Source organism: Octopus bimaculoides, chromosome 2 (assembly GCF_046866305.1).
Source record: "Octopus bimaculoides isolate indiv1 chromosome 2, ASM4686630v1, whole genome shotgun sequence".
In the NCBI taxonomy this organism is placed as follows: Eukaryota; Metazoa; Mollusca; class Cephalopoda; order Octopoda; family Octopodidae; genus Octopus; species Octopus bimaculoides.
The window spans coordinates 62,729,390-62,751,889 of record NC_142929.1 but is presented as its reverse complement, the minus strand read 5'-3'; the positions used below and the strand labels follow the sequence as shown (position 1 = coordinate 62,751,889).

The 22,500-nt window shown below is 35.5% G+C and overlaps 1 long non-coding RNA gene across 1 annotated transcript in view; it reads right to left on the bottom strand.

The window, feature by feature from the left end:
* LOC128251063 (uncharacterized) overlaps positions 1 to 22,500 on the bottom strand; it is a 63,187-nt gene that overhangs the window by 17,107 nt on the left and 23,580 nt on the right. Inside the window, exon 2 of the long non-coding RNA XR_016239238.1 lies at positions 743 to 1,001. This is a non-coding gene — a long non-coding RNA (uncharacterized LOC128251063). The remainder of the gene's footprint in view (positions 1 to 742; positions 1,002 to 22,500) is intronic.

Genomic DNA, 22,500 nt, shown 5'->3' with positions numbered 1-22,500 from the left:
GAATATACAATATATAATATAATATACAACATATAATATAAAATAAAATAAAATAAAAATGGATGGCACCATGAAAGAAAGTATTGAATGTAGATGAAATATTGAGTGTTCAATATAAAGGATCAAATATATAAATATATAAATATAAATATATAAAGGCGACGCGAGTTTCAGGGCTATTTCCCTTCGTCATGGCCGGTATGACAGACTTTAACAGACTTTAACAGACTTTAACATATATATATATTTATATATATATATATATATATATATATATATATATATATATATATATATATATATATATATATATATATATATATATAAATATATATATATATATATATATATATATATATATATATATATATATATATATATATATGCTGGAGTGATTGGTAGATGAAAAGGATGCTATGGGGGTACATGCATGATTCACTAGGCCTCTTCAGAGATTTACAAAATTCAACTCATGTATTTTGCAAAATTCAAATACAAATATAAAAATAAAAATATAAAAATATAAAAGCATATAAAAAAGACATACAAAAAGTATATAAACAAACATATAAAGAGTCATAAAAACTCATATATACATGCATATGCATGTATACATTACCATATACAGATATACATGAATACAAAAACATAAACACATGAACACCTATATGTGTGTTCAGACACATTTTTGAATATATATGTGTGTGTGTGTGTACATATATATGTATGTATATGTACATACCTGTGTTTTATGTGTCGATACTCACACATACATTATGTGGGTGATATTTTCAAGCAAGACGTTACAATCGTATTTGATTCTTCAAGTGCTTCAATTCTGTGTCTGTAGATATATTTATGAGATTGCAGACATTTATTAATGGTTTCCCCACCCCCCATTGTGTTGATGTCCATTTTCCATCACTAATAAAACTGTCGGCATTTTTGACGACACGGGTATGAAAGTTTTTATATAACTGACAATGTTGATTTACGTACAACTGAAATATATAAACACATGAATTTAGAGTGAATCAAAGTGAGAATAGTAAATTAAGTGGTAGAATGCGTCGGTTGAAAAGTGAGAAAGAATCAACAAGACGAAGAAAATAAAATTGTTCAATTGCATCAGTAGAAGGATTAAGATACTTGAAAATTCAGTCATGAAAATAGAAGGTAAGACGGTGACCAAGAAGAAAATGATTAAATGGTAGCGAGACATGGATTGCGGTGAGTGCTTCAGAAAGCAGAATGAAAGTCCAAGACGAGAGGAATTGAGGTGTCTGTAAAAACTAACTCAGATATCCCAACAGCAGAATTGCTATGGAAATGACTTAATTTCGCTTGGTTCGGCCACTCTTAACTGGCTTAGTTCGGCCACTCTCCCTTTCACCCTCCCTCTCTGTACACCCCTTTCTCACTCCCTTCTTCCCTCTCCCCACTTTTCTCTATCTTAATTTGTACTTCAGAATGACAAATATTTGTATTTCTCATATATCAGCATACGGCACGATTTTGTAGTCGGAAGTATTCATTATGGATTGACTAGTCCTGTTAATAACTAGATAGAGAAAGAAAATAAGACTCTAAGTTTTCGAGATTCGTCACGGACGGAGGTGACGTGTGATAATATGTTGCATTCAATAATTCAGCTTTCCAGAATTGTAACTTTACTAGCTACGAAATGACAGGGAATCTACGATCATCTTAGAAAATGAGAATTTTGGAAAGAAATGTTTCGTTCATCCACCGAATTTATATACCATAGGCAATTCAGGTGATTATGCTCAAATTCCTTAAAAAGACTTAATCAAATAACACGCCAAAGAATGTCATCATTCTGGATCAGATCGTGAATTTACACAGTAGAAAACTAGTTTATATCTTAGAGCAGCAATGTTCAGGTTTTCTTTCTTTTTATCCACAAAACATTGATTAAGACGTTAGAGGAATTACAGTGTAACATCGGCTTCCTCTTTTTTTTTCAAAGATTTATTACATAAAAAAAAGAAACTGGTATTCAGATTCTGAAAACAGAGATGGAATATGCATTACATGTTGCTGCAAAGGAAGACATATTTACTGATTATGGTACATTAAAAACGCTCCTCAAATTTTCTAGAATCCCTGATATTTTTCGACTCCCTTCAAAAAATCCACGCATACTCGCATGCTATACATGGTTCACAAGTGTAGTACAGCGCAGTTGTTTAAAAAACGTCTGCCTTAAAATATTTTGCTTCGTCCTACTATGTCCTGAGTTCGAATCCTGGTGGTGTGAATTTTCCTTCCTTCTTTGAATAGGTTATCTACTAGTAGCATATTACAGTAGACTTCTTTAACAGTTATATTTACTTTCCAATAAAAATTGGTGTCTTATCTAGTAAAAGAATATCATCGGTGTGATATTTATATATATACTCACACACACACACACACACATTCATACATACACACACATTCATTCATACATACATACATACATACATACATACATACATAAATTTAATGATTTATTTATATGATGATGATGATGATGATGATGATGATGATGATAGTTGTTTACTCATAACCGAGGAAGACCATCACTGACCATTGCTCATGCAACCTGCCAGCAATGTCCGTGCATGAGGTTATTGCACCAGTAGTCGGCGTCACCCGGGTTCGCGTCCGCGGCGCCCTACTACTTGACCGGGCATTGGATTGTCGCTCGACGGCGATTGCACAGCCCAAAATATTAGGTCCAACGGGGTTTTCACAGCACCTCACAGACAAGACACTTTCCATCCTCCTGACATGATCGAGAGACATACACTAGATTCATCCGTCCTTTTGACAGGTCTTGTTTTTAGTCCTGCTGGATTTCTATTAACCCTCCTCATCAGGCAAGCTTAATGCAGGGTGCCGGTTTAGTCGTCGATGACCCGATCATGCAACTGGTTGAACTGGATACCATGTTACCAGTAGCACTCATGAGAGATCTCACCCACACACATATATACATACATGTATGCCTGAGTGGTATGTAAGCATATATGAATGTATGTATATGTATTTAATTACTTTATAATGAGTACTTTATAATGAGTATAATACAATATTATTCATATGCTGCTTACCCCTGATTCCATGGATTTGTTATTCATCCAGATCTGACAAATGTAATTCGATACTTACAAGTCTTTCATAGCATCCACGTCTTATTTGGAACCAGTGTTAGCTCACATATGAATCGTTCTATTCTGCTACATATTTCATTCTTCACTCGAAATTGAGTTCTTAGCTTACATAACACATTTATGTTTGTGTGTTTACACAGACATATGCGCATACACACACACACACACACACACACACACACACACACATATATATATATATATATATATATATATATATATATATGCATACATACATACATACATACATACATACATACATACATATGTACATACATATACATGCATACATATATGCATATACTTATGTATATATGTGTGTGTGTGTGGTTGTGTGAATGGACATATATATATAAAACATATATACACATGGATATATATACATATATATACATGTGTGTGTGTGTGTGTGTGTTCTTCAAAACAGAATAGAATAGGATTTCATTATTATTATCTTAAGATGCAGATGACGCATAGTTTGAAATTTGGTTCCGTAGGACTTATAATTTACACAAGATAAGACAGACAGCACAGCCAACTTAGGCAAGCAATAAAATTAAAAAGTAACCGAGAATATAGAGTGTTAAGTATATATAATTGGTTTCCGATGCTTTTTGGTCGAGCATTCAATCAGGATTTCTAAATTAGTTCATGTTTTTAAAAGCCGTAATCTTCTTCCTGAAAGCAAAGAAATGAATATCACAGCAGTAAAATTGCTGGTTTCACTGGTAATGCGTAATGCATTAGAGTGTTTTCATATGTAATAGATGTGTTGCAAGTTAAGGGAAATAGTAGTAATAATTTTCCAAGTGGTGATCAGAAGATTTTGCGTTTCTGAGCTGTGATCTTACCGAACCAATCAGTGTTTGACTTTCGTAATGGTTGGTTCAACTATGTAATGGTAAAGGAACTTTGTCTCACCACTTCCCAATTTAAACCTCTCTCAACTTTCGTTGAAAGTAAAAGCTTTGATAAGCAGAATTGTCAGAGCGTCGAACAAAATGACTTGCAATTTTTGTTCCGGCTCTTTTCATTCTGAGTTCAAATCTTGCTTGATAACAATATTGCCTTTCATCTTTCAGAAGTCGTTAAAATAAAGTACCAGTAAAGTATTAGAGTTGAGCCAATCAGCTAAAATCCTTTCAATTTAGTAGCCTTGAGCCTTTATAAGAAACTTTATTATTATTATTATTATTATTATTATTATTATTATTATTATTATTATTATTATTATTATTTTCTTCTCACTTTCTTTGGCTAAAATGAAGTGATTAAATATATTCAATCACGTGAACAAGAGGTGCTCCTTCCAATGAACATTCGACATTACAATACGAGGCTCGGCTTATAGGTGATATAAAAGTTAAAAGGCGGCGAGCTGGCAGAATCGTTAGCACGCCGGGCGAAATGCTTAGCGGTATTTCGTCTGCCGCTACGTTCTGAGTTCAAATTCCGCCGTGGTCGACTTAGCCTTTCATCCTTTCGGGGTCGATTAAATAAGTATCAGTTACGCAACTGGGGTCGATGTAATCCACCTAATCCCTTTGTCTGTCCTTGTTTGTCCCTTCTATGTTTAGCTCCTTGTAGGCAATAAAGAAATAAATATAAAAGTTAAAAGGAAAATGTTATATAAAATTTTAAATACAAAGGTTGTGTAAATTTTGAATATAAAATTGTAAGCTTGAAATTATATTAAATTGATTTAAGTGGTTATATATGTGTGTGTGTGTATATGTGTGTATGTGGGTGTATGTATGCATATATATATATATATATATATATATATATATATATATATATATATACATACACACAGTTAAACCATATACTGTGTACATATATATATATATATATATATATATATGGTGTCTGTTTGCTCCTTGCAGAGCTTGACCTATAAATGTACTTAAAATTGCTTTAGATCTTAAATGATGTTTGAGCCCTGAAAGGCGAGTGAAGAGCTGATTACATATACTACGGCAATTTCTCATTTCAGCATTGGACCCATTTTTCGCTTGTCGATAATCTTAATACGCTACCTTTTTGTCTTTGTACCTACCTGTTGTGTGCGTCACACTTACCTCGAAGAATTGGCAAAGCGAGAGAGAGAAGGACAGAGAGGAAGTAAGAGAGAGAGAGAGAGTGAGAAAGAAAGGGAGAGTGAGAGACAAAGTGAGTGAGCGAGAGAGAAAGAGAGAGAGTGAAAGAGACAGTGAGTGGTGACGGCGTTCGTTTTGTGTTTTTAAATGTTTATCACATCGCAAGAGAGGTAGATACACAGATACATATACACATTGTTAAATCAAAAGCGGAAGAGAAGAGGGATACAAAGGAAGTGAAAGAGAAAGTGAGAAAGTGAGAGAGAGACAGCAGATACATGTTGTTGTTGTTGTTGGCACTCCGTCGCTTACGACGTCGAGGGTTCCAGTTGATCCGATCAACGGAACAGCCTGCTCGTGAAATTAACGTGCAAGTGGCTGAGCACTCCACAGACACGTGTACCCGTAACGTAGTTCTCGAGGATATTCAGCGTGACAGTGTGACAAGGCTGATATTTTGAATTACAAGCACAACAGAAACAGGAAGTAAGAGTGAGAGAAAGTTGTGGTGAAAGAGTACAGCAGGGTTCGCCACCATTCCCTGCCGGAGCCTTGTGGCGCTTTAGGTGTTTTCGCTCAATAAACACTCACAACGCCCGGTCTGGGAATCGAAACCACGATCCTATGACCGCGAGTCCGCTGCCCTAACCACTGGGCCATTGCGCCCCCACTCAGCAGATACATAACTCCAAAGAAAAGTTCATACATAGATGCATACACACAGCAAATATTGGATGTCAATTTCACTTTTCATTATCACACAAGGTATGTACGGGTAAGTCCCAGAGAATCGACACATTTTCTCCCTCAGTCACAGCTTCAGGATGGTGTTTATACCATTTGTCGGCGGTTTTGATTTTATAATGCCGGTATATTGTCCAGTGTAAATACTGGCCGACTCTGTCGTGTCTTGCTTTATATTCTACAGGTGCTAAGACTCTGCACTCTGAGATTAAGTGGTCTATAGTTTCAATCTCATGGTTACAGAATCGGCATTTTGGGTTAGCTCTATTTTTTATCACATTGGCCTGGTAGTTCCGGGTTAATAAGCTTTGGTCTTGAGCAGCTAATATGAAACCTTCACTCTCTGCTTTTAGTCCTGAGCTTCGTAACCGTTGATGCGTGTTTCTGTTTCTGGTCGACATAAGCTTGTTTGCTACGAGCCACATACTTGCCATACAGAGATCTTTGTTCCCATCTGATAGCTAATTTCTCATCTGCTTTGTCTTTGCAATTAATTTTATTTCCTTTGCAGCGACAGTTGGCGCATTTCCGTCAACCTGATCAATCTGGTAGGTATCTAAGAGATCAGTAGCGAATTTTTTGCTCTCTTTCAGAATAGAGTGAAGTTTTTCGGTCTTTCGTATTTTTCTACAAGATTTAGCATCTAATCGTTGGTTGTTTCAAGGTATTTGGCCAGTCCGATTGTGGTGGTTTTGTACGTAAGTTCAAGCTGGATCAAGCCTCGACCTCCCTTATTATTATTATTATTATGTGAGAGAGCAGTGCATGCCATCAAAGTGACACTGGGGTAAAATATACAAAGCCCAATATACCCATCATGACTACCCGTCTGATAAGGGTACACCAGACACATGCATCACAACCATATGTGCACGACATTGTGATCTCATATCAAGATAAACAGCGCATGACCTCGCAGGTGGGGCCCAGTTAGAATCTTTTCAGGTCGAGTAGCCCATCCCGCTCAAAAGGTCCCTGAATAAGGTTTGTTTAAGGTTGTTGAACAAAACACCCATGTTTTCAAAGGTCAATTAAAGGTCAATTATCCAAACCCCCAAAACTTCCTCTCAACACATGGCTATGATGCTCTCCCACTACTTCTACTAGTAATCAGAGATGCGCATATCGTCAGCCACTAAGGGACATGCTCAACTGGTTGGGTCAAACAACTGACAAGCAAATCTGTGGTATTAAGCAGAATATTTGCTGTAGCCCATCTTTTATACCAAGACAAAACAACGTACATGATAACACTTCCAATCAATTAAGATCAGAAGCCATGAGAGCCACTGCCTGGTACTGCATCAGGGCATTTATTATTATTATTATTATTATTATTATTATTATTATTATTATTATTATTATTATTATTATTGTTATTATTATTATTATTATAAGGGTTGCAAGATGGCAAAATAGTATGCCGGGCAAAATGCTTAGTGGCATTTCTTTCGGCTTTACGTTCTGAGTTCAAATTTCGCCGGAGTCAACTTTAACTTTCATCCTTTCGGGTTGATGAAATAAAAAGCAGCTTAGCACCGGGGTCGATGTAATCGACTGGCCCCTCCCTAAAATCTCAGGCTTTGTAACGATAGTAGAAAGGATTATTATTGTTGTTGTCGTTGTTGTTGTTTCTAAATATGGGACCTGAAACTGTAAGTCAAACATTGTCTGGTGTTTATAGAACCAGCAATATGTAGCGAATCATCTGCTTGAAAATTTTCACCAAAATGTTAATAGAATTAACTTTACTCTTCACTTTCTGAAGTAAAACAAGAACAATATATTTCAATCTACAATTGGCTTTTGGTGTATTAGGTTATTATACTAGAGTCTGAGAGACAATTCGCATACAAAGCGGGATACGTCGAATTCATGATCATCACTTCTTATCATCAGCAAACTTCATTAACAGTAGATCCGGTCGTATGTATAGAGGGAACGAAGTAATGGGCAAAGAACACAACCCTGTGACGCTTTGTGCTTTGATAGAGAACGTACAGGTGTGTGTGTGTCAGGCTGGTAAATATACTTGCTTCTATGTACTTCATAAATTACCGCAATAAACATTTTATCAGTTTGTGTATCGTTGATACGTGTCATCATTATCTTTTTTGAGTAGGGGCATAAAAATGTTAATTATTGATTTTGAAGAGAGTCTCGCTTACTAATTTTATACTGAAAAGACATTTACCTCGTCTGTGGAACTAGAGTAATATATAGTAATAATTGCCAATGCTCCAACGTAAAAACGATTTGGAATAAAAGTGAACCTAGAAAATGTGGTGATTATCACAGACAGACAGATAAATAAATATATAGGTAGGTAGGTAGGTAGGTAGGTAGGTAGGTAGGTAGATAGATAGATAGATAGATAGATAGATAGGTAGGTAGGTAGGTAGGTAGGTAGGTAGGTAGGTAGATAGATAGATAGATAGATAGATAGATAGATAACTTTCTTTTATTAGCCACACAGGGCTGCACACAGAGGGGACAAATACAACTGTAGAGCTTTTCTTTAAAAAAAAAAAAATTTTTAATCGGACAAAAGGGATCGGTTGGGGTAAAAAAAAAGGTGGGGGGTTTCGTATATCACAGAAAATGTCAATTGTGTAAAATGGGGTAACATTAGGTTTATCCATGGAGAGAAAAGCCTACGGAAAAGACCATGGTAACCTCAGCAAGGAATAGACACATGAGAGCGAAGTGCTCTCTCTCTCTCTTTTAAAAAAAAAAATTTTTTTTTATCTTTATTTATAGGATCATGCTCAAAGAGGTATCATAGATAGATAGATAGATAGATAGATAGATAGATAGATAGATAGATAGATAGATAGATAGATAGATAGATAGATGAAGAAATAATTAGGTAGCTATTTTATTTGATTCTCAACAGTGTATTACAAAATTATCGACGATTACGTCTAAGGCAGAAAATCTTAATGGAGAAAATAAATCATACTACTTTGAGAAAACATAAGATGGGAAAGAAATATATTACTTTAATAACAATATTCTGATAAACGGAGACATTTCCTAAAGGTCTAGCAAGTTTCATTTTTATTTTAGATTTCATTCATTATCACTAAACCACAGACACTTTGCAAGTGAAAGTAGACAGTTGATTGCATAATCTCCAAAAACTGGATAGATACACATTTTCTGGCCTGTTCACAACACAAGTGATAACACTTCACAGTCTTTCTCTTACTCTCAAATTAACAGCATGGTCCCGAAACATTAGGTTTGTTATTTCTAACAGTAACTGAAATTGTCTTCTCGGAAAGATGAAAACAATATCGACTCGAGAAGTACTTAAACTCTGAACATATAAAAGATATCTGATGAAATACAGCAAATACATTTGTGTGACACTAAACCAATTCTGCCATACCATGACATCGTAACAATAAAAATAGTAAATTCTAACTAACCCACAATGTTACGGCTTGATCGATGATTTTTGATAGACCCCGAAAGGAAGAAAAGATTTTTTATACACCCCTAAATGATGAAAGGATGACCCGGTGAGGAAGTAAGGTCTTTAATTCAAACTGTAAGAGGAGCGCCAAACTACTTCCGGCACACAACTGATTCTGCACCCGCTACAAATTATGTTTCGTAACATAGGCTCAGATCTACCATAAAGAAATTGTGACGGACCACGATACGAAATGTGAATTATTATACCATAGTGTTAATGTCAGCTGACCACACAAAAAGCGCATGATCAAGCGCTTGTATGAATTGAAAAATTAAGTGTAGTTTTGGCCGATATCACTAACACATCAATTACCTAAGGACAGGGGTCAGAAAATGTTAAGAGCACTTTCATTTTTCCGGGGTAGTTGAGTTTGAACATTAATTTGGACAGCTTTGGTATTTTGGTCGTTAAACTAATATAATTATCTTGTTAATTAATGCATTGTAACATTGTAATCAATACCTTTTTGCTGCTGTCATGTGCATATCATGAGCATACCTGTAAATTTGTGAAATTAAAGATTCATTATTTTTTCCCAACACAGATGCAGCCACACTTGTTCTTCTTCACTAACAATTCACCCACTAAACTGCAAGTATATTCACTACCGCCCTCTACAGTCGCTCAACTGGCAACAAATTATGCGTCAATTCTACTTCAAATCATAGCCTTAGATATATTGTGTCGAAGTGAAACATGTGATGCTGCAGACTGGAATGCCATTAATCGAAGGTCTGAGACTACTGCATCAAATATATACGTTTTTCTTTTTAAACATAGGGCTGTGATTTGAGAGGGATTTGGTTTCTATTTCTTATAGATTGATTGACCAAGTAAAAGCTTCCACATTTGTTTGAAACCTTGAAACTTTGCCTTCAATGTTATGAAAATGCCAGATTTATCACGTATTATCTCAAAAGATGTGTTTAGATGTAAGATAATGTCTGTCGCTGGTATTTGCTACTACCTTCATCTTCAATATAGACATCAAATGTCATATACTAAACTTCAAAACAAAATTTCATATTTTCATTATTCATTTCAATTATTCGTACAACGCGTCACTTACTATTTTTCTCAGATAATACAAAATATATGTTTATGTATTTAATTTTATGCACACAAACACGAACGTACATGTACGTACACTCATGTACATAATACTTACACGCGCACACACACACACATACATACTCACACACACATACACACACTCACACACGCACATACACACATGCATATATATACATGCATACACATGTATGTATGTATGTATGTATGTATACATCCATATACATAAATGTTGGTTAGAACAAATAAAAACAGATTTGAAAGAGGTACTAAATACTAGTTCATATCTAGTTCTTACTTTAGCCGAAAGCTGAATTACGAAAGATCAATCGTTTCGTTTTGTGTGTGTGTGGCGTATGCGTGTGTATGTGTGTGTGTATGTGTCTGTGTGCGCGTGCGCGTGGATGTTTGTACATATACACATACATGCATACATACATATTTATGTATATATGTATATATATATGAATATATAGAAATATATGCATACACACATATATACATATATACATACATATCAATATATTATAACATGTATCATATATATATATATATATATATATCAAATATTATATATATATATATATATATATATATATATATATATATATATATATATATATATACAGACTTACACTCACACACATATGAATAGAAATTAATAAACCTGTATTTAAATTGATTATATCGTCTTTATATGCACAATACATGCACACAGTATATATATATATATATATATATATATATATATATATATATATATATATATGAAAAATATTTCAATACAAATTTATTAATTTCCAGTAAATATTGGTGCCTTGTTGTACCACTCTACTGAATTTATATATATATATATATATACATATATATATATATACATATATATATATATATATATATATACATATATATATATATATATATATATATATATATATATATATATATATATATATATATATATATATATATATATATATATATATATATATATATGGGAAGTGTTTGTGACTATAAATTGAATGAAGAAACATGTGTTCCGAAGTGTACTTTCCAGTGCATATAATTTCAAACCGAAACATCCCATTTATTTTCAAGTGCTTCCTATTTAACCATATACATATTAGCCATCTCTATTTCTACCTACTCACCTACCCATCTTTCCACCCATCTATCTATGTATATATCTACCCACCTACCTAGTCAGATAGATAGATAGATAGATAGATAGATAGATAGATAGATAGATAGATAGATAGATAGAATACACACCTGCATGCATATGTGTGCGTGTTTGTGTGGCATCTGATATATGAGATTGCAGTCTAAATCATTCATTATTTTTTTAATATACAGCTGTAAAGAGAGTATATACTTGTTATATGCACTCTCCTACAATTATATAATATTGATTTTTAAAATTGCATACACTGGTTTAAATAGCAGGTGTCACTCCTAATGTGCGCAAATATGTATATGAGCGTGTGTGTGTGTTTGTGTGCGTGTGTGTGTGTGTGTTTGTGTGTGTCTGTTCGTGTGTGTGTGGCATCGTATGTGAGATTTGTGAGTATATGTGTGTGAGAGTGCATACGTGAAAGGAAAATAAAGGAAATACTAAATTTAGCATTTTTTTAAATTAAAAAAATTCTTTTAAGCTACGCGGTTTAAATAAGGTTTTGAACTCATCACAAATTCACGTAACGTTTTGAAAATTGGATGTATTAATGAAAAACCATATAAACACTCAAATACGACGAGATACGCTCAGAAAACAACGTAATGAACCATATTTATGTAGCTGACAAATGCTAATGTTACACTAGTCTGTGTTTCCTTTATTGTTTACGCCTATAGAATCTTTAAATGGATGCACTTCTTTACAGGATTCTCGAGTAACTCTTTGGAAAAAGTTAGAGTAGAAGTCAGCAATAGATAGAACAACCCTACAAAGTGAACCATTGAGCTTTTCTCTATGGACTTAGGAATTTCTCCAAAGTTTTTCAAGTTCCTTTTGGTTCCAGCCTGCTTGAGACATCCTTTGGTTCTCTGACATAAAGTTCCATCAACATCTATTTTAATTTGTTCCAAACACCAGCTTAATAGCGACAAAATTCCATCCATCCATCAAACTTCTCTGCTAACTATTCCCGGATGGTCACGGTGAGAGAGTCCTCAAGCACCTCCACTATAGATGAAGCAACGATCATTACCCTTTCCAGTTGGATTCCCAAGTGCGACCAACTGAGGCTATGGATATTATCCAACTATCTCATTTTTGATGTACATTTCGGTCTCCTGTCACTTGGCTCGGCTTCAAGAATCCGTCTTAGGATTCTTTCATGCGACATGCTAACCAGATATCCGTAGTACCAGAGCTATGACCTCTCAATGCTGAGAAGTAGCAGCTTGACCGAGAAAGACTTCGAGTTACGCAACAGAGGTCCTTAGGAGGAACCCATTTCGGCCGCTTGTATTCGCGATCGTATTCTTTCAATCACTGCCTAACATTCATGATCATTGTACTTAATTTTTCATTATTTTAAATGATAATTGAAACAAAAGTAGTATATTTCAACATGAATATAGTAACAAAAGGTTTTCACTGTATTTGTGGAACATCGAGCAACCGAGAGCTTTTAGATGGTTTTTAGTGTCATGAGTTAATTATTGCTTATATAAGCGTTGCCACTGTTGGAAACGAGGTGAAGGGTACGCGAAGATTTTTTTTATCTATGTAAGTTATGATATAATGTAAATATGAACAAATGTAGGCGGAGGAGTGGCTATGTGATAAGAAGATTATTTCCCAACCACATAGTTCCGGTTTCAGTCCCACTGTGTGGCATCTAGGACCAGTGTCTTCTACTATAGCCTTGGACCGACCAAAACCTTGTGAGTGGATTTGGTAGACAGAAACGGAAAGAGGCTTGTCATGTGTGTGTGTGTCGATGATTGTTCCCCACCACCGCTTGACATCAGGTGTTGGTGTGTTTACGTCCTCGTAATTTATCGGTTCGGTAAAAGAAACTGATAGAATAAAGTATCTGGCTTAACAAAACAATAAGTACTGGAGTCGATATATTCGACTAAAAATTCTTCTTCAAGACGGTGCCCCAGCATGATCGCAGTCTAATGACTGAAACAAGTAAAAGGTAAAAGATCAAAGATAAAAGATGAATGTAAAAAAAATAATAATGGTAGCTGGATTCCAGCTATCTCCATCGACTTTTTGCTTCCAACAATTTACTCACGACACACGATCCTAGCATATAAGCTCTCACGCAAAAGGGAAAGAGAACAGTAATTGTTGTTGTTGTTGTTGTTGTTGTTGTTGTTGTTGTTGTTGTTGTTGCTGCTGCTGCTGCTGCTGTTGTTGTTGTTGTTGTTGTTGTTGATGATGATGATGATGATGATAATGATGATGATGATGATGGGCAGTGGGTTATTAACTCTGAGTCGACTCTGATCGAGAATACAGCTATGATCCAAACAAAATGGTTCAAGCCGTAAGCAACCCAGCTTTTATTTTCTTTATATATATTTAGAATTATAATGTTCAACGTGTACTCACGTTTTAAAACTGTATGCTGCAAGTCGATGGCTATTTGACTGCTATTTCTACTTTGTTGAATGTACGTATAGACTCCGTCTTGGCTTTGCAGAGGAAAGTTTGTGATGCAGGTGGTGTCTGCATGACCCAAACAAAAGTTTAAAATCTAATGGATTTGGGTTAATGTATCCGGAACATCACATAATGTGTGATGCGTATTTCTAAGACAATGCGATATAAGTTGGCAGGGATTCCATTACTCTTTCGAGCAAGTCGTGCTTCCGTGCAAGGGCAAAGTGGCAATACGTCAGTTACGACAACGGATGTACCACTTGATCCAGTCAAATGGAACAACCTGCTCGTGAAATTAGAAAATGACGTGCCAGTAGCTGAGCACTCCACAGACACGCGTACCCTTACCATAGTTCTCATGGAGATTCAGCGTGATACAGGATGTAACATGGCAAGCCCTTTTTAAATACAGGTACAACTAAGTTTTGCTAGCTGATCGGACTTAAACAAGGTGAAACAAAGTAGCTTGCTCAAAGACACAACGTGCTGCTGGATATCGAACTCACGATCGTGAGCCGAACATGCTAACCACTAAATCATACGCCTTCACACAAGGACAAACTATTCCAGAACTAAACTGGTTCTTATTTCATTGACCACAGACAAACAGATGACTTTAGAAGAAGCTTTAAGTAAAAGTTTTATTTCTAACTTAACTCTTTATGTATCAAAAACTAATTAAGATGGGGTAAGTTTTAATATGATTTAACACTATATCTATGTATAAAGGATAAAGACCCTCTTCGGTCATCAATAAGCAGGGGATTGCACCTAGAAAGTTCCCCTCCGAGCACAAGCCCGGGAAAGATTGTTTATAGAAGACCAGCAGTCACCCATGCATACCAGCCACCCCACTCTCCATGCCACAGATGTTATCCAAAGGAAAGACAAAGACTGATATAGCTTGGCATCAGTGACGTTGCAACTCATTTCTACAGCTGAGTGAACTGGAGCAACATGAAATAAAGCGTCTTACTCAAGAACACAAAACAGAACCCAGTCCGAGAATCGCACTCACTACCTAATGATTGTGAGCCAGAGGCCTTAACCACTGCGCCATGCACCTAAAGGTGAACATTCGCATAACGGAAGGTTTGACAGATTTTTTTTTTTAATTCAGAAGACTGGTCGTAATTATTTTGTTCTATCATTGATTTCAAGGTCGGAGAGATTTTTTTCCTTTTTTCGCCTGTAGATGTTAATATCATATAAATGTTCCAGCTTTGACATTTTTAAGAGTTAGTTATGTAATTGAAAACATATTTGTGATATCCAATTGTATCGATTTTATAGATTTTTTTTCTTTATGGCTTATATGATGGTAGGAAGACTTTGTTAGAATTTTTTAACATTTGGAATTTCGCTTTTAAATTCGTCCCAGAAACTATTATTAGGTTTTCTAAATCTAATATTCTTCATTAATGAAAATTAGCAAAAGTTAAGAAGAATCTATTGGTAGGTGGACATTTATTAGTCATAAAGCTGTATTTGACTTTATCATTCTTATTGTGAAAATTCATCAATATGTCTATATATAAAATATATTTGACTCTGCATTATTTTATGAAGGCACATGCCTATAGATATTTGTGTCCACCTTTGTATGGAATGTTTGGCACTATTATATTCTTTTCATTGTAAGTTTTTACATATATATATATCACACATATGATATGCATTGTGCATCTTTCATTGTATGTTTTCATTGTTTGCGTTTACGAATGTATGCGATTATGAGCATGTATATATATATATATATATATATATATATATATATAATTTTAGAGGTAATACTTGATAATTGCAAGCACCTGTATATGCCAGATAGTGGCCAGGGTGAAAGATATATATATATATATATATATATATATATATATATCTTTCACCCTGGCCACTATCTGGCAGATACAGGTGCTTGCAATTATCAAGTATTACCTCTAAAATTTACTTTACCTATATATATATAAGTATATGCATATACGAGGGGTATGTGTGTGTATGTATGTATGTCTAGATATGTGCCTGCCTTCGTATACATTTATGTATATGTATGGATTTTATTTTTTATGGTTATTTATATATTTATTTAGATGTGCATGTATATATATATATATGCATGTTTCTGTATGTAAATTAATAGCATTCGTCATACGTTATAATTGTCTGAGGAATATCTACGCCTAGAAATGTTCTCACCAAGATGCAGACCTGGAGAATTTTTATTTTTGTGTGTGTTTGTATGTGTGTAAGGCTAGAAGTTGTCCATTGATGAAAGTCTCCTCTCTGTCCACGCCACTGGAAAGATAAGGTGAATGCATTTTGGCACCAATGTCGTCGCAGGTTGCACTGTCAGAATGCAAGGAACTGTAAACAGTTTCACAAGATGTTCCAACGTTCTCTCAATCCACCAATCCACTACCCCGGACTGGTATATGTATGTATGTATACGTGAGTGTGTGAGCGAGTGTGCGCATGTGAGTGTGTACGTGTGTGAGTGTGTGAGTGTGCGTGTGTGTGTATGTGTGTATGTGTGTGTGTGTGTGTGTGTGTGTGTGTGTATGTGTGTGTGTGTGTGTGTGTGCGTGCGTGTATCAAGAATTGACACTTCAAGTCGTGAACAGCTCAGTCTGAGGCAAAACTCCGAATAGACTGTCAACTTTTGTTGTGATAAACATATCTAACCACGCTACCCAACGAACTGTGTTTATACATGAACACATGCATGCATACAAACATACAAATCTGTGTGCGTGTGTGTGTGTGTGTGTGTGTGTGTGTGTGTGTGTGTGTGTGTCTGTGTGTGTGTATGTGCGTGTGCATGTGTGTACGCTCGCACACACATCAATACACACATACACACACATAAATACACACATACACACACAGACAAACACACACACATACACACACACACACACATATATATATATATATAAATATATGTGTGTGTGTATGTGTATACCATTTTAAATTTATTTATCTATCTATCTATATATATATATTCTATACACACACACACACACACACACACACACACACATACACACATATATATATATATACAACCTCTATCAAAACAGACCTTGAATAACAGTTTATAATTTGACCTAAAGCAACATTCAACTCTTAACACAAATATTACATGCAAACAGTAACTTGTGACCGTAATCAATCTCCTAAGGCAACTTCATATTACATTCTAGCATGTTCACATAATCACGTACTCTTGACTACCATTGCATATTTTCTATCCTAAACTCAAAATATTCATTTTAGTTCTATATTTAGTCTGTGCGTCACCTGATTGCTGTGATGCTTCTTAAGTGTCAGCGGGGGGGGGGGGCTTCTTGCGCACTACTCAACATTCGCTTTTAGCGGTGAATCGCAGAAAAGCAAAATAAGAGTTGAATGCGTTAAGTGCCGCCCAGCTAATATATATATTCCGTCCATAAACAAGCTCTAGATAATACTTCTCCGTGATAACACAGAGTAACAGGAAGATGTGACGTGGTCACTGGTATGCAACCACACCCTAGAGCCCGCCAGCAGATCCCTATTTGTGCACCTTTGAATGCAAAGAGTTTGAAGAGTTTGCACTTGACAATCAGACTGAAAAACAGTGCACCGTTAACACATGGAAAGAAGGTTCTAGTATTTCTTATAGCCATCTGGAATGCTTGAACATTGCAATGATCGATAGATAACTTGAAACTAAGTGATGACAGGCGCAAAACGGTTGTAACTGATGCAAGACTCGCAGGATTAACTATGGACATTGCCGCATTCTAAGAAGCAAGGTTTGCGAATTATGTATTACAAGAGATACACTACATTTATTTTCACGAATGAAAAGGGAAAAGATAACAGAAGAGAGCATGGCGTTGGTTTTGCAGTAAAGAAATTTCTCTTCCTATTAATATAACTACTTCTCCTATTGAAGGAATGTTAAGTCAGCGGCCCTGTGAATCATGTGATTGTCGATGCTGCAATGTTTAACTACAGGATTGAGATTAAAGACAATTTTACAGTGAGATCGATGAACACATTGGGCAGCTTAATAAGAAGACCTCTAGTTCGTCGAAAGTCTCCAACGCCAGAGTCAGTGCAGAGCATGATGTCAGGCCTATATGCTTCGGTCACCACGGTTAGACATTGTTGGGACTATGTTGCGCCAAAACTCTCTATATTATAAACACCTAGTTCTCAAACAAGTGCAAGCATAGAAGTTCATGGAAGTATTCATTATCGCAATAGTGTCACCAACTGGATCTCGTTATTGTTAGAATTATCCGTCGTTAAACTGTTCGCAGCTCTCTCTCTCTATATATATATATATATATATATGTCTGTCTGTCTGTCTCTCTCTCTCTCTCTCTCTCTCTCTTTCTCTTTCTCTCTCTCTCTCTCTCTCTCTCTCTCTCTCTCTCTCTCTCTCTCTCTCTCTCTCTCTCTCTCTCTCTCTCTCTCTCTTCAGCAGAAAAGATATTGTATAGCCAAGTAAAACATTCCATGTTACCAAGCCCAAGAGAGACCCTCGCATAAACACTAGCCGCCCTAAAGTTCATCTTCTTCGTTAGTGATATTGCCGCCAGCTGACGCTTGTGCATATGAAGAATCTAGATGAAACCATTTTAGTTCTACTATCTACAGGTCTTTCATCGAGGCATTCGGGAATAAAAAAATTACTTGTCGAGTGATATGGCGGCAAGTTTTAAACTTTAGAACCTGCATCACTAACCAAAAACAACTATCATTAAATAAGAAAATATGCAACCCAGCAAGGTTTTAGCTTATTGAAAATAACAAGAAAATATGCTAACATTTATAAGTTGGAGTTATACCGCTTCTATTAATAATCTTGGGATCAAGTATAGCGACATCAAATAGGTTGTTGGTCAACCGTGAAGAAAACAGCCCCTTATTATCAAAATCTGCAGTAAATGGATAGAATGATGGATGGAACATTTCCTGGAACAGTACTTCACAAAGAATATAATCTCCAAAGAAGCCCTAATCAGTTTTCTAACAATTCCAGTGCTTGAGAAGCGCGACACTAAGACAATCATGGAAGAGTTTTTTTTTCCTATGCTTGACACTATACCATACAGAGACAAAGGCACCAACATTCTTGGTAGCAGTCGCGCTACAGTTCCTTGTGTCTCTCTATCTCTGCTGGAAGAAAGACAAGCGGACGAAAAATATGAGACATAAAGATTAAGGATGATGGTTGTAACTGAAGTAACTGCCGAGGAATATCCTTTCTTAACATTGTTGGTAAGATGTTTGTTCGGAATTATCTGGCTAGATTACAGAAGATAGCTGATCCCATATATCCAGAGACGCAGTGTGGCCTTTAATCAGAACAACTGACCGCTGACATGATATCTTCCTGTGGAACTATTCCAAAGAAAAGCTAATTATAGCAAACTGCAATACTTCACGGGTGTGTAATATCTTATTTTCTTCGAAAGAATGAAAATCAAAAACAATTTTAGTGGGGTTTAACCTCAGAAAATTAAAGGTACATTACTAATTATCACATGGTATTTTGCCCGCCGCCGCATCGATTCTTCTCTCCATTGATTCTTGAAGAGATCTTTCCTAGTGCGTCGATAGATTAGTCTGCTTGTTTTGTAAGGGTTAAGGATTAAAAACATTTATTTACGACACATTATCTAGTAAACTTAAGAAGACTATTTAGCTATTAAAAGCTGATCGTTCGTTAACAAAACGTAGTGGAAGGTACAATAAAAGCTAATAGACTGACTTGTAGCTTTCTAACAGTGAATTTTGACAGACTGAATTCCGTTTCTCTGGATTTCTCAGAGATCAGTTTCGGCTGTCTTTTCTTTTTTTTTTTTTTCCTTCTTTTACTTTTCCCTAAGTCTCTGCTTTGAATAATGTAAAAGAGATTGGAAACGAGAAACAAACAGGAAATCGATATTCTATTGTAAACAAAAAGTCTGACACACAAAGAGATGTCTAGTTGCTGTGAAACATAAAAGTCTTCATAATAATTTTATTATTTATTTTTATATTGAGAGTGATGAAGTAGAAAAATCGCTAGAGCGCTCGATAGAACTACCTGGTGGTATTTGACTGCATTCCTCTATGTTCTGAATCCAAATCCCAGCCATGACTTCATCTTTCTACGATATCAGTTAAGTATTAGACTATTTTAGAAATCAATGTTAAATAATAATGTATCACTTCATGTCTGTTCATGTCAAAAGCAGCATACTGCAACTGTGAAAAGAATAATGATTAGGATTTCCCGTTTTGACGGGCAGTTCACTTCGCAATCACGTGGTTCTGGATTCGATATTACTGCAAGATATTTGGAGCCAGTGCCTTCTACCATAAACTCGGGTTGATAAATGTCTTTTGAGTGAAGTTGGGGAGACGATAATTTTGCTAAAGCCTGTAATGTGTTTCGAAATATTGGATACTCTTATATGTTCCTCCGTCTTTCGACGATTAGGATTAAGTTATTTGATTTGTTTGATTAACTGAATTACCTGCCCCTTAACTAACGTGTAAGCGGCTGAACATTCCACATGCAGATGTATCATTAACACAATCATCAGGTAGAATCAGCGCAACATGATGTGTAACAAAGCTGTTCCTTTTCAATCACAGGTACAATCCATTCGATTGGCTTCTACAATTTCCCTCAACCCAATTTCTCTCCCAGGATATAAGGCAATCTGAGACAGCAAAATCGACACTTACCCATGATGCCACGCAATGGAATCAAACGCTTGAGTATACATTGCATACAATTTAAGTATTTAGGATCTCATAAGGTTTACTGATTGGTTCTGTGAAAACAAAAAAGCTACGATGCTTTGATTGGCTTTTGTTATTGTTTTGCTTGATTTTATTTTTTGGGCTATTATCTTTGTGTTCTTCCGTTTTAGCTTCAAATAATTCAAATATGGAAACAGTGATCTTGATCTTAATAAGTCGTTCCTGACTGATTAGGTTGATATCTGCAGGGTGGGGAAGAAGTTCTATGGAATTGTAGTTCTGGGATGAAAGTATTGCAGTAAAAATATATAGAGGTGGTTTTCGAAGATGATACATTTTCCAGTGAAGAAGACAAGAATGATGTGGGTATTTTGTAAGAGTTTTAGTGAAGGAGAAAAAGTAGGTAGTTAGTTTAAAGGAATAGAACCATTCTAGTAGTGGTTTACATGTCAGAAAGAAGAAACAACACATCTGTGAGTGAGTAATTGCTGTTGTTTGATCCAAGGTCAACACTAACTAACCTCTTATCAAAGGTATTCTAAATCCACCACCGTATTTTTTAAAGGTATCTAAAACTACATTATTTACTGAGTCCTTTCTTTACTTAAGGCACTAGAATATCATTTGAGTGACATTTAACTATTATTTATAAAAGGTTGAATGACCGCCAAGGGATTAGAGGCTGCATTTTCGTTAATAAAGAAAAGATATTCTCACACGCTGCACCCCGCCACCATATAGTTTTACATATATTCATTCTCACTCTCACAGTGAAAAGGTAACCAGATATCCCCTGTCACTCTTTTTTAACTTTCATCGCACATGCCTTGATCCATTTAATCTTCAACGCATTTCGCCAGATATGAATAATGTTTGTATACTTAGAGCTCAAAACAATAACAAAATACAGAAGCTACAAATCTCAGAAGAAAAAATACTTCACTACACCTGTACACTGCATTACGCTCGTTAAACTTCTTACAAATATCTTACAATCTTTGACAACCGTCCATACCGAGTGGACAATCTTCCCTATTCGAAAATAACCGCTAAGTTTCCTGAGCCAGATATAAGTTCCAACATGAACAGCTGTTATACATAATTAAAAGAGTAATGTTCAAACCTAAATCAATTTATCTATTATATACCAGAACTTCCTAGGTCTCATAAAAATAAATTCACGTGGTAATCAAACTACCATGTAACATTTTTTTAACGATTTTATCACAAATTAAATTTAATAGACAAGAAACAGCATAAAAGCGATTGCCGAGACTCTCTCTACATCATAAAAGGCAGAGCTATTTTTTATGGTTCAGTCTGAAGAGAAAAGACAGCGATCATACTCGCCTTTTAGAGCCTCCATTATTCTTGGTTAACGAGACGATTCTCTTCACGTTTTGTTTTTAGTTTACTTTACCCAATTGTGGTTTAGTCAGATTCCTTAATCGGTTGCAAGGAGCCGTGGAAATTAGATTTCTGACCTTTGTAGGAGAAAAAAGTGCTCTTCCTTGGCTTCCGAGTTAATTTCAGGTGTTAAAGCATGTTAAA